Here is a 12,588-nt window from a genome sequence, read left to right as displayed (position 1 = left end):
TTTTTAGGTTCTCCTAAACCAACCCTGGAATATCAGGTAGGTGCAGTAAGGACTTGGAGCTTGGCACACTTTGAGGAAGAGGCAGGAGAATGCTCCAGCATGGAACATCTCCATGGGGCTTAGGGCTCTCTATGCTGCTTCCACCTGCAGGCAGAGGGCCTGGGAATGGCACTTTGGTTTCTCACTTCGGCTTGGTGGAAAGAAGCAGTCCCCAGAGGTTACCTGAGAAGCACAAGTGGAAGATTTAAAACTTCTGCCATGGCTCTTTCATGGGAATGCTCCTGTTAGCAGGAGGATGTAACACACCTGGCTTTGGTGTCTTCTATCTGGCAGGCAGATAGAACAGGGGAAATTTGCACACTTGTACACTCAGGATAGCTTAAAGTACTTTGTGTCTTAATGAATTAAAATTCCTTGGGTTACCAAGAATGAAGAACCTCCAAATTTTTTGGCCTATTTATACACGGTGGCTTGTTCCAGACCTGTAAATCCAGACCTGTCAGAAACCTTTACTACCATCAATTATATCTACCATCTATTATACCCCCCAGCCTTTCAGCCATGCTTTCTATATTCTCTCATTTCCAGTCTGACTGACACAACAGTTGCTTTCAGGGAATGTAATCTTTAATTAATCAACTTACTAGCAGATGTTTTCTGCAGGCTATAATTTCTCATCTAAAAAGACATTTTTCTACGAGGAAAATATGAGGCTGGTAAAAAAAAAACCCAAATTGTAGCTGTAAAAAGTAGTCATTTCCTCTGCTGTAAACTTCATCTCATCACTCCAGTGATAAGATTTGGCAGCTAAATCTTCAGGGTCTCTGCTGTCAGTGCCCATTATTGCACCTTCTGGTGAATGCTGGAGTGTTGAAGCACCATCACAAATAAAAGAAATCATGCTGCTTGTTTTCTCACAGTGATGGCTGAACCACAATAGTAGCAATAATAACCCTTTTTGCTCCACAATTGACCATAGTGAAAACAGGAGAAAAAAATAGAAGAGGTTCCAAATCTTATATCAAGTAATCCAAATTGTTCATCCTCCTCTGCAAATCGTAGTTTTACAGCAATTTACATTTAGAACTGAAAAGTGTTGATGTATCCCTAACCAAAGGTTTATAAATGTTAAGAAAACACAGTGAGCCCCTATTCCTTAGCTGAGTTTCTTGTAGCTGCTATCACTGTAGGAAAGCTGATCATTAACAACTTTTCCAGTCTTGAAACTTAATTTTACGGATGCATCACATGCAAGAACATCTAGGGTCCCAGAGAATGTTATGACCTTGATTTTCAATCTAAGGTCACAGCCTTTGGCTGTCAAAGAAAACAAAGAAAGATTATGTGTGCAGATCTCTTATTAGAGTTATTGAGCCATTTTGCCTACCACATATTCATATAGCTAAAGTCAATATCTATCTTTCTTACAAAACTCACTTAATCCAATTTATCTATATAGCTATCGGACTTTCTTGTGTAGCATTGTGAGTTTAGCCTTTTGTTTCCTTGTAAATATAATAATAAATGATACTTGGCAATCTGTGCCACATCTCCAGCACCTGTAGCCTCAGATAGGCAAGGCCCAGCGCCTTCACACACTCTTGTCTGTCTGCAAAGGGCAGCAGAATTGGGCAGCAGGAATGGGAGTTGAACTGCAGGGTTCAAACTGTGGGAACAGCAGCCAGCATCTGAGAACCAGTGGATGCATGAAATCGTAGGTCCTAATGCCATGAGTCAGGATAGATCTTGAGTGACACAACCTAAAACAGAACTTGTGGGCTGTAAAGTCTCTCTGTTTGGGGTACTGTCTAATCACTGAACAGCCAGGGGCCATTTGCATTCCGACTAGCAGCTAACAGGGAACTGGAAAACACAGGATGTACATTTCCTCTCATTCATTTCCCTGTCTTGCCAGTCCTTTTATTCTCTAATTAGACTCAATAACATGTCCAAACAGCTCCTGAATGGGAGATCTCACCTAAGAAACTCATATATGACAAAATTATGCAGAGGGCAAGCCATCAGGGAGCTCCTGTTGCAGTGACCAGAGTCAGAGTACTTTTACTCCCACAGGAAATGTAGAAAATCTCAGTCTGAGCTGAGAAATCACACTGGAATTCTTCTTAACAAAATGAAGCTATATCACTGAGAATTTTGTGGCAGGACACAGCTGCTTTTCCTATCTAATTCAGCATTAATAATTACAATCCACCTCAATAAAAATGATTGTAATTTTGTCACATCCTATCACTTTAATGTTGCTGTGTGGCCACTGTGTGGTCACATTTTTATTTGGGGCACATCTGAAGTCTGAAATTTGAAAAGGCTTGCTCCAGAGCCAGAGAGCAGCAATTAGGTAGTTAGGACATGTTGAAAACTGAGTGTGCACCTCATTACACAATAGCGGGGAAAAGGAATATAAGATTATCATCTTTATTTTAATGTTATTGACATTTCAGCATAACCCAAATCCACTATAAAAGTAGGGGCTGCACTGTACTCAATAATGAATAGAAACAGGAAAAGTGATCCTACCCTAAAGGATTTCCAGTCCATTGGGAACAGAGTGTAATAAAAAAAATAATATTCAGGAAAAATATACAATCATAATATTCTTGAAAAAAATGGTTTTTTCATTGTCATAATAGTAATGTTTTCCATACTCAGGACTAGATCTATTAACTGAGCTGCCTATCACAATCCTCAGAGCCACAAGTAAAGCCTTCAGACATCATTCCAAACACCAGAGCCCTGCACAATATTAAAATACTTCCTCCCAAAACAGGAGGGGGAGGGGCATCTGGGCAGCCATATTAGGATTTCCCCAAAGTGCTTTCCCCCCCAAAAAGAACATGACAATAGTGCTCTTGAAGTTTTGTAGACTTCTGGTAATTTTTAAAGAGTCCATAGGTTAGCATAGTTTTGGTAAACATGCAACAGGCAAAATGGGAGCCAAAGCAGCCACAGAATTGAAGGAAGCCTCAGAAACTAAAGCTTGATAAACATTTTTCAGCACCGGGCCAAAAGAGTCCATAGCACAATCCAACAATGGATTTTCTGTATTTGTATTGATGCAGCTGTATTTTAATGAACAGAACTGGTGACGAGCTAACGACTTAAGAATGTGTCTCGCGATCATCTGCTGTTCAAGCAGGGAATCTGCCTGCAGGTGCAGCAAGATCATCTCTTTCCTTTTGTAATGGAACCTCGGGAGCTTAGAATAGATTTGTCTCTTGAGGACAGTTCACCTACTGGTGTTAGACTTAAGAACCTAAGATTTGCTGTTAATCTCCCTGGGGATACGCCAAGGTCACCGGTGCTGTATGCCATGTAGTATTTTCTTAATAGATTATTTTTATTGCATTATTCCTAAGTTTTCTGTCTTCCCTGCTACCTTCATCTATAAAGTTCTTTTAGCCCCTCTGACAAAAACTTTGGTTTTGTATATACAAACCACTTCACTTTTCATAGTTTGAACAAAGAGCTGCCTAGCAGGAGCTCCACACATAGATCTGTCTTACACCCCTCCCCACCCCTTTGCCAGGATTCACCTTTTCATCCACTCACAAATCTCAGCCTTCAAAACTCTTCAAAAATTAGACAGCTTTTTGTTGTTGTTGTCCCCTTAAAAAAAAAAAAAGAAATAGTTCTTTCCTCCTCACAGCCTGAGCCTTTCTTTATTCTCTTAACTTCCCAATAATTGGGTCATATGTATTCCTTGTAACCAATGCCAAGGACATGGCTTAGTTTGTTCATTTTTTCACTTACTTAGTGTGCCTTCTATCCAGGTAGAATCCCTCTGTTGTCACAGGTGAGCAAAGCAGCAGGGACCAGTCCTTCTGGAAAGGTGAGATTGGGTACAGAAGTACCAATAGCTCAGGTTTCGGCAGAGTAGAAGAAAACCACAAATTTTTGGTTGGTCAATATGTACATTTGTATTCTTTCACTGATATTTAAATGGTCTATACAAAGGCTTCTAAATTCCATTAAGGCTTTCTCCTTCAGGGTAGTGCTACTGATCTTTAAAAGCAGGAGCCCCACTAAAGGATAGAAAGTAGAAAAAATTTACTATCTAAAGTAGAAATGTCCTAATTCAGTAGTAAAATTTGTTATTTATATAAATTTTGAATTATTCCTTATTTCTCTTCTGAGTTCAACTGAATTACTCTGCAAAAGCTTCAGGAGAACAAAAAGCCCAATGAAAAATGCTTTCTCATTCAGCTGCAGTTTTAATATGATCCTTTGTTTCAGGCTTACAATAGCCAGAAATGTTGCAATATTGCATTTTTAAATCTTTCATACTCTACACTAAACTTCTGACAGATTTCAAATACTGCACAAATGGACTAGCACAGGATATACACTGTCCTATAATTATGTTAGATATATCATTGCATTATATATAATTTACGATCCTGCAGATTTTAATCTCTTTTATCCCATCGCCAAGCACAGTGGCTGAATCATGAGCACCCTGACCAAAGTCCATATGATGTTCAGAAAATATACATACACAATACGGTCCCACAAGAGCCTCATGTTCTAATCCATTTCCTGCTTTACTGCAGTTGTGCAGTGTTAAGGATCTGAATAGGTGCTGTCTCCCAGCTGGAGATAGCTGTGGTTCTGTGATGAATGAAGCAACCCATACACTGCAGGAGCCTAAGTTTACAGCAAAGTGTCCTCAGCTGGTGTAAATTAGCTGGAGCCCTTTAAACTTAATGAAGTAGTGCTGATTTACTGCCTGGGAAAATGGAGATGTTGCTTACTGTGGAGCATGGCTCTCAGCAGCTCATTAATGAGATCTAATGGCATCATATTTTTATACCTCACAGAAACCAGACTGAACAACTCTCAGCCTTAGCTGTCCTGAGAGAAAACGGCTGTAAAGTGTGTTGTAATTCCTATACTAACCTCTTGTCTATGGAACTGGTGATTCAAATTTGCATGCTGCACATAAAGAAAGCCTGGGATGTCAAATTCTACATATCCATTCAGTTCTCAAGGGAGTTAAAAAACCGCACACGCTTCCAAGGACTTTTGATCTGCTTTTCCAATTGACAAGGTGATGATCAGTCAAAGGTTAGATGTGACCTTAGAGGTCTTTTCCAACCTAAATGATTGTGTGACTCACAGCCAAAAAAATCCTTTCTCAAATGACAGGTTAGTTGAGATGTCAGCTAAACTCCTCTGACTGATACATCAACATTTACTGGAATCCTTGTTCTCTTCAACCTGTTTATCATTCATATTTAATGATTTGTCTGAAGATTGCTCAGCGCTATCCCAGCCATAAGGATTCTTCAGGTTATGTTATGCCCTGCAGGCCCTTCATCATCCACTCTCCTGATTCCAAATTACATTGGGAACGTCACATTTTGGCCAAAGCAAATGAATTGTTCATGACACATTTTACCTTAAGAATTACTGCATTTGAAATGCTGTGCCAAACAGGTAATTGTAGAGGGGTATTCTGAGTACACTGCTAGGATGAGTGGTGTATTGTTCCCTTCTCCAAATCCTTCATTAGTGCAAATCCAAAATCTGACATACTTCCAGCGTCACAGTTAGAGTCCCTGAACAGATTGTTACTCTCAGAAGTGAAATCAGATACAGTAAATTGAAAGCACTTCTGACTCCCTCTTACCCTGAGGCACACAAATGACAAGTGTGCACCTGCAGTGGGAGGCACTGATCACACTACTTTTTTCAGTTTTGCTTTTTGAAATGCCTTCTGCCTTTTCTCCCATATCTTATCAGCTGAAAAATCTGAACCTTATTTTGATCTTTAATAGCATTCAGTGGATAAAGATGACCTTATGGCAGGAGGGAAGGATGATAAACTGTCTCTTTCCAAAAATGAAAACTTCTTTCCTGAAGAGTAGTCTGTTATTTTTAAGTTGTAGTATGATGAAGGCACACCCTCCTGTGAATTACGTATTTCATACCATGAGACATGCTGAAATAAGACCTTTTTTTTTTTGAGAGAGAGAGAAAGAGAGCCTGGAATTCAGAGGGGAACATTATGCAAAAGTCCCCAAATTGCCTTTTGTTTCCACAGCAATTGTGTCACTTTAGTAACAGAGATTCTCAGTGTGATGGTGAATAAGTTGTTACATATTTAGGTTATGTTCTGCAGGAAGGAGGAAGGGACATATGGAGTCTCACCATAGCCAGCTCCTATGAGGGTACTTCAGCTGTTGAATTGATGGTACACTTAGCAATGGACAGGATGGCACAGAAGGATAATGCAAGACATTGGGCTTCATTTTTCTGGACTACTGCATGGTTTAGATTTTACATACCTGGAGATGTTTTACCTAGTCATTTATGTGTTTTAAACCATTTGGGAGATCTGTGTTCTCAATGCAACAAGTAAAAAGGACATAAGAAGGACAAGTTGCATCATCCCAATTACATTCTGAAGTTCTGATTCCAGATGTGCCTGCAAAACATCCCCCCTCTGAGCCAGGGAGCAACCCTTAGGCAGAGCAACCCTTGGGCAGAGCAACCCTATAAATCAGCTTTATCAGGCAAAGGCAAAGGTTTTCCCTTACCATTTCTCAACCAGTAGCAGCAGCAGCTTACCAGCCCTAGGAAAAATTATATTGTGCAGGCTTAGAAGAGGAATACACTCTGCTTTCTGTTTAAACTAACCCTTTAAATCACTTCATGCAACACCTTTGTTGAATATGGCACCACAGCCTACTGTACATTCGAAAGTAATTTAGGCAGAAATGGAACTGGCACCACTGTACAAGCACCAACTACAGAGGAATGTGCTGCAACACTGAGATACTTATTGTTTCTCTCAACATTGTTATTTGTATTGTCTCATGGCTAGGAATACAAAATATTTAATCAAATTCCCTTGATTTTATAAATACAGAATACCAAGGCTGTGCTGCCCTCATAACTTTCTGTCAGTGGGCACATTACAGACAATAGTTACAGCAGATGGACAAGGTCATCACATGATGAGAAAATGCCAGTTGTGCCAGGGCATTTCAGATGTCTATCTCACCCACTGTCTGCTCCCTGGCAGTAGCCATCTGTGGGTGCCTAGGGAGAATTTAAGGACATCGTACAGTGATACTGTGACAGAAAACTTTGACAGAATGCTTTGTCACTTAAATGCAGTTGTCTTCCTTCACAACTGTCCTGCATGTTTTATTCTAAGAATTCATCTAGTCTCATTTGTGAGCTATGAAAACCTTAGCACACGGTGTCTTTGGGTGAGGGGCTTCACAGATGAGCTGGTTTTGGCTGGAGTGGAGTCGATTTTCATCACAGTAGCCAGTATGGGCCTGTGGTTTGGATTTTTGCTGAAAACAGTGTTAATAACATGGAGATGCTCTGATTATTGCTGAGCAGCACTTACGCACTATCACGGCCTTTTCTGCCCCTCGCCCCACGCCGTCAGAGAGCAGCCTGGGCATGCAGGAGGACAGCTGACCCCATCTGACCATGGGGATACCCCGTACCATATGGTGTCATGCTCAGCACACAGAGCTGGGGAAGGTTAGCCACGGAAGGCCACAGCTTCGGGCCATGCATTTCTCCTCAGAAGCTGACAGGAGGGGATTGGTAGCAAAGCAATTTGAATTTCACCTTCAGCCTTGCACCTGGTGACCTGGCTCAGCCTTTGCTCAGCTGCATCACCAACACACAGACCTGTCCACCACTGAACCCTGCCAACTCGTGCCCAAAGCTCTCTGTTTCCTGTCTATCCACACCTACAGCTGTGCTTTCGCATACTGCTCCCAGCTGGGGACACTGCAAGGTCTTGCATTTTAATCATATTACTGAAATCACTAAGGCAGGGAGAAAGTCTGTGTCTGGTCTCATCAGCATACTGAATATTACACTTATCGCACAGAGAGCAGCAATGACTCCAGGGTAATTAATTAAGGTACTCCAGCTCTCACAAACACAGTAAACAATTAGTATAATTTAACTTTACAGCTAACACAACAAATTAAAACAGCAAAAAATCCCTTTTTTTTTTTTTGGGTTCATTAGACAGGACATAAACTCTTCTGTGAACAGGCCTGATAAATGGAATTTGCCTTTAGGGCATTACTGATGAAAAATGACAAGTGTAATATTTTTATCTAGCACTTTGCTGAGATTCTGTCAGAAAATCCCCAAACCTTGCAGTTCCAAACTACTCTAAGGAAGATTTTATCCCCTGAGTATCTTAGAAGATCCTTCCTTCCCAAAATATGTTGGTGTTCTGACATTATGGTGTTGTCCTTGGAAATGCTTCAAAACCCCAAAGTATTGCTTCTCCCCAGGAGACCAAGACTGGTTCCTAAAATACAAAATTTTGATCTCATGGGTAGATAAATGTGCAAGCATTATGCTGAAGTGCAGGGAATTTTTCAGCTAAACTGGTATTTTATGCCATAAAGAACCAATGTTTCTATCCATCTAAAACATCTGCCTATTTATACTTCCAATCACCATGGCATCCAGTCACAACAGATGGAAAAAAACTCACAAAAAACCCTTTTCATTTGTTAGTCATCATTACCAGCACATTCAAGCAACCAGGTCCTGTTTTCATTGCTCATGCAAGTACCCTCTACAGCTCCCAGAGTGCTGCATCTGCAGTCTGAACGTGCAGTACTCGCTTCAAGCTAGAGACAGCGTGCAATGCTGAATGCTCAAATGCTTTCTACACTGGAAATTTTTTTGATCACTAGCTTTTGAGGTGGAACACCACTGGAAGCTTGCATTAAAAAAAGGCTAAAAAGGGATTCTCTGTCAGTGACCTATTAACATCTTATTAATACATGTCTTAGTATGCATGTCTGAAGTCTTACACTGTCTTGAGTTTGAAGGCATCAGTTTATCTCAAATGGACTAAAAATCCATCATCCCATAACTTGTTAGAACTGAAGCTAAAGCAACATTCACTTCTGGCATGCACAATATCACGATGATTTAAATTGATTTCTTCAGACAGAGGATCATGCTTGCAGAAGATTTGCTTCTTCTACCACTGCTGAGCACGTGTGGGCACAGATTTAGCTTGCCTAAATCAAGTCAAGGATGGACTCTATACTCTTGAAATTCAGCTGTGGCTCAAGGGCCAGTTTAACCTGCCATTAGAACCTAACAGACCACCTAAATTATTTAGCTCATTCCACCATTCTAACCAGGCTCATGCTTCTATGGTCTCCCCTGGCACCACGTTAGGGAGTAAGGTATCCCTGCCCATCCCAAGGGATACCTGAGGGTACAGGCACCCAGGCTTCCAGAGAAACCTGAGAACAACATTCCAGGCAGGGTGTGGGTTGTTTTTACCATGGTGCTGCTCCCTAGGAAGCAGAAGGTTGCAGTCCAGTGCTGCTGCTGCTGCTGGAGGGAGGTGGTGGTGGCAGTGTAAGACAGGTTCCCCTCTGTCCGTGCCACAGGTCCTAGCACTCCAAACTCCCCCCTTAGTGCCTTGTAACATGGACATTTAAATTAAATGGACTGATCTATGCCATCTGTAGTTAAATGTAATATGTGTCTATGTTTCTTCAATTTATAAATAAGGCTGTAGTCAAGTAAATTATATTCCTTGTGTGCTGCTTCACTTACCAAATTGGCTTTTTGGTATTTCAAACTCACTTACCAAATTATCATTTCTGTGCTCATTACACTTTATTCCCAGATTAGGATGGGTATGCAATTGCTCACATTTGAGAAGAAAAAGAAAATCAGAAAAAAATAATAAAAAGAGAAATCCAGGAGCCAAAGATATATTGCTGAGTTAATTTAAGGTCAGGATTTAGCTTTAAGCATAGTTCATGGCAAAACAAAACTAACTGCAGTTCATAATTCTGAGCACCAGGAAAGCAACCTAGGACATTGTATTGTATGCCAGGTACTCTCCTGTTCTCAGATAACAAATATTCCCCCAAAATGTATGCAAATCACTGTTTGCAATGGAGCACCATAGGCTTCAAGACAGGCTATGGTCACCAGCAACAGACAGGAGCAAGAAGGCTGAAGTGAGGGACACTAGTGGGAACATCTGGACTGTCAGTGCCTCAGCTTACAGTTCTAAATGGTGATCTAATTCTAAGAAAAATACTTTACATAAAGTCCCACACATATGTGGCAAGTTCAGAGCTGCCCTGTGATGTTTCGTGACTACCATGCACTGTCTTGCCTCCAGCAGACTCTGTGTGAACATGTCGGTTCATCTCAATGGGGAGACAGAGAGGAAGAGCCAGGAAAAATAGAAATAGCTCTGGCAGCCACCTCTGTGAAGGTTCAGAAAAACAAATGCTAGGAAAACAATACAGAGAGAAAGTTTCTCTTTAAACATCTCTAATCTTTTAAAAATTAGGCTTTCTCCTCAAGGTCTGCAAAACCCACCACAGACTTAGAAAAGGTGAAGTAACTGATGAGCTGTGACTGCTGTAACTCACGGGATCACAACAATTTCACTCCCACTGTAAGCCTTCTCCTACATGTGCATTACTTACTTTACCTCTTGCTGTAAGCTCCAGTCTTAATTAATTTTGGATGAACCACATTGCTTTTTGTATTTTCTGGGGTTCTTCAGTGAGAATGGGTTTTGGTGCTTCTTCATCATCTTCCTTGTTGTTAATGTTCAGTACCTCAGTATCCCTTAGCCATAAACTATCATTCCTGTGCTGATGCCCTCCACTACCATGCCCCTGGTGCACAGAGCTGAAGTAGCTTCTTGTTACTAGGTGTCGGCTTCCCTACTGTTTCCAACCAGAAAAGACAACAGTCCAAGATTTCTTCCTAGTCTTGTCCTCCACTTCGAAGACATTGAAGATGCCACTGGTGGTGATGTCCTTGTGTTAGTGATGGTAGTCTTGCTTACACTGACCCCAGCAGTAACTAAAATCCTGAGTGCAACCTGTTGCCTTTACACCTTAGAGAAGTAAAGTATCACAAAGTGGATAATTTATTTTTTCATTGCAGAAGGGAAAGTAAGGAAAAGAATGCCCTCTTTAAGCACCCTCTTTATCACTCTATGGAATCTGTGAGCAATTTGCTGTGATGTCTCCCTGTCTCCTTGCCTGCCTGACTTCCTGTTACATCTTTAAACAGGAATAGCCCTGCATGTGTTGTTTTACATCAAGTCTCCTTCTTTCCTTGCTTCCTCTGGTCCTTCTGATCTGCAATCACTGCTCCCTAGGATTCCACCTTCACACTTTTCTACCTCTACAATGGCATCCCACACTTTTCATAGCTAAATTATGTCTGGCAGATTATTGAATCCCTTGACCCCATACAGACAAGTTTTGCTGTGAAGATACATGTAAAAAGTACAGTGATAAGCCAGTGGAGAATTAAACTGGTAACAAAGTAAAACATTGGATGGCGGACAGTTAGTGAAGTAAGACATAACCTAATGCAGCTAGTGAAGCAGAATGGTGACAGAGAATTGTCCTTCAGGACCCACTTGTCCTAGCAGGGGATTTTAGCAAGTTACTGAGAAAGAAATCTGTATAGAACATATTAAGGAAATCACTGAGTGACAGGATATGAAAATTACTATTGGATCATATGGTCTCTGAGGCAGGAAAATATCACACAGGCATGTGTGCCTGACCCATCACAAATGACTGACTAATCATAAGGCAAGGATCATACTGGAAGGGACCTCCTGGCCATGAACTCCATACCCGTGGTCCTGTAAGTGGTACAAAAACCCATACAAAAAAATTTAACGTGAAGCATAATTACACTTGTACTGTGCTTTCCAGCTCCTCAAATGGATTTCAAACAGGGGTGCTGACAATTTAGGCAAATCCCTGTTTGCTACACTGCCAAGAACCTACATTAGATATTTTTAGTTAGTTTTGTATGGATTGTTTCTCTCCAAACCCCTCATTTGTGAATGAACTGTATACTGCCCTGACTGCATTTCTTCTTCCTCTTATTGCTGCCTCAGGTCACTCAGTGCCACCTTAGGAAATGTTTTCCTTCCTTCCTTCCTTCCTTCCTTCCTTCCTTCCTTCCTTCCTTCCTTCCTTCCTTCCTTCCTTCCTTCCTTCCTTCCTTCCTTCCTTCCTTCCTTCCTTCCTTCCTTCCTTCCTTCCTTCCTTCCTTCCTTCCTTCCTTCCTTCCTTCCTTCCTTCCTTCCTTCCTCCCTCCCTCCCTCCCTCCCTCCCTCCCTGCCTCCCTGCCAATAGCTTACTGCTAAGCCATCCTCACACAGGGTGAATAAGGATGCTCTCACACTTTGGACATGCCCAGTCTGAGCTGCAATCAGCCCACATAACTCCAGCAACCGTGTCTCACCACTTATGCCACTCACTTGCACTTACACGAGGGAAAAGCTCACCTATGCCTGACTTTTTCTTCTGATTACCTCAGGTCACTCATGATCAAATTAATGTTACTGTGAATCACCTTTCATTACATCTTTTACCTTCCTAAGGCTACTTAGAGAGATAAAATGCAAGTCTGCTGATAAGGTTTTTTAAGCTATCTAGATCCTTTATTTGTGCAATGGTTATTCACAATAGCAATGACATCATGTTTTTGCAGAGTATTTTCTAAATACTCTCTTCCAAGCAAATTTCAAGAGACCATCTTTTGTACAGAGGT

The sequence above is a fragment of the Camarhynchus parvulus genome, chromosome Z (assembly GCF_901933205.1).
Source record: "Camarhynchus parvulus chromosome Z, STF_HiC, whole genome shotgun sequence".
Lineage (NCBI taxonomy): Eukaryota > Metazoa > Chordata > Aves > Passeriformes > Thraupidae > Camarhynchus > Camarhynchus parvulus.
Note: the sequence above shows the minus strand (reverse complement) of the source record.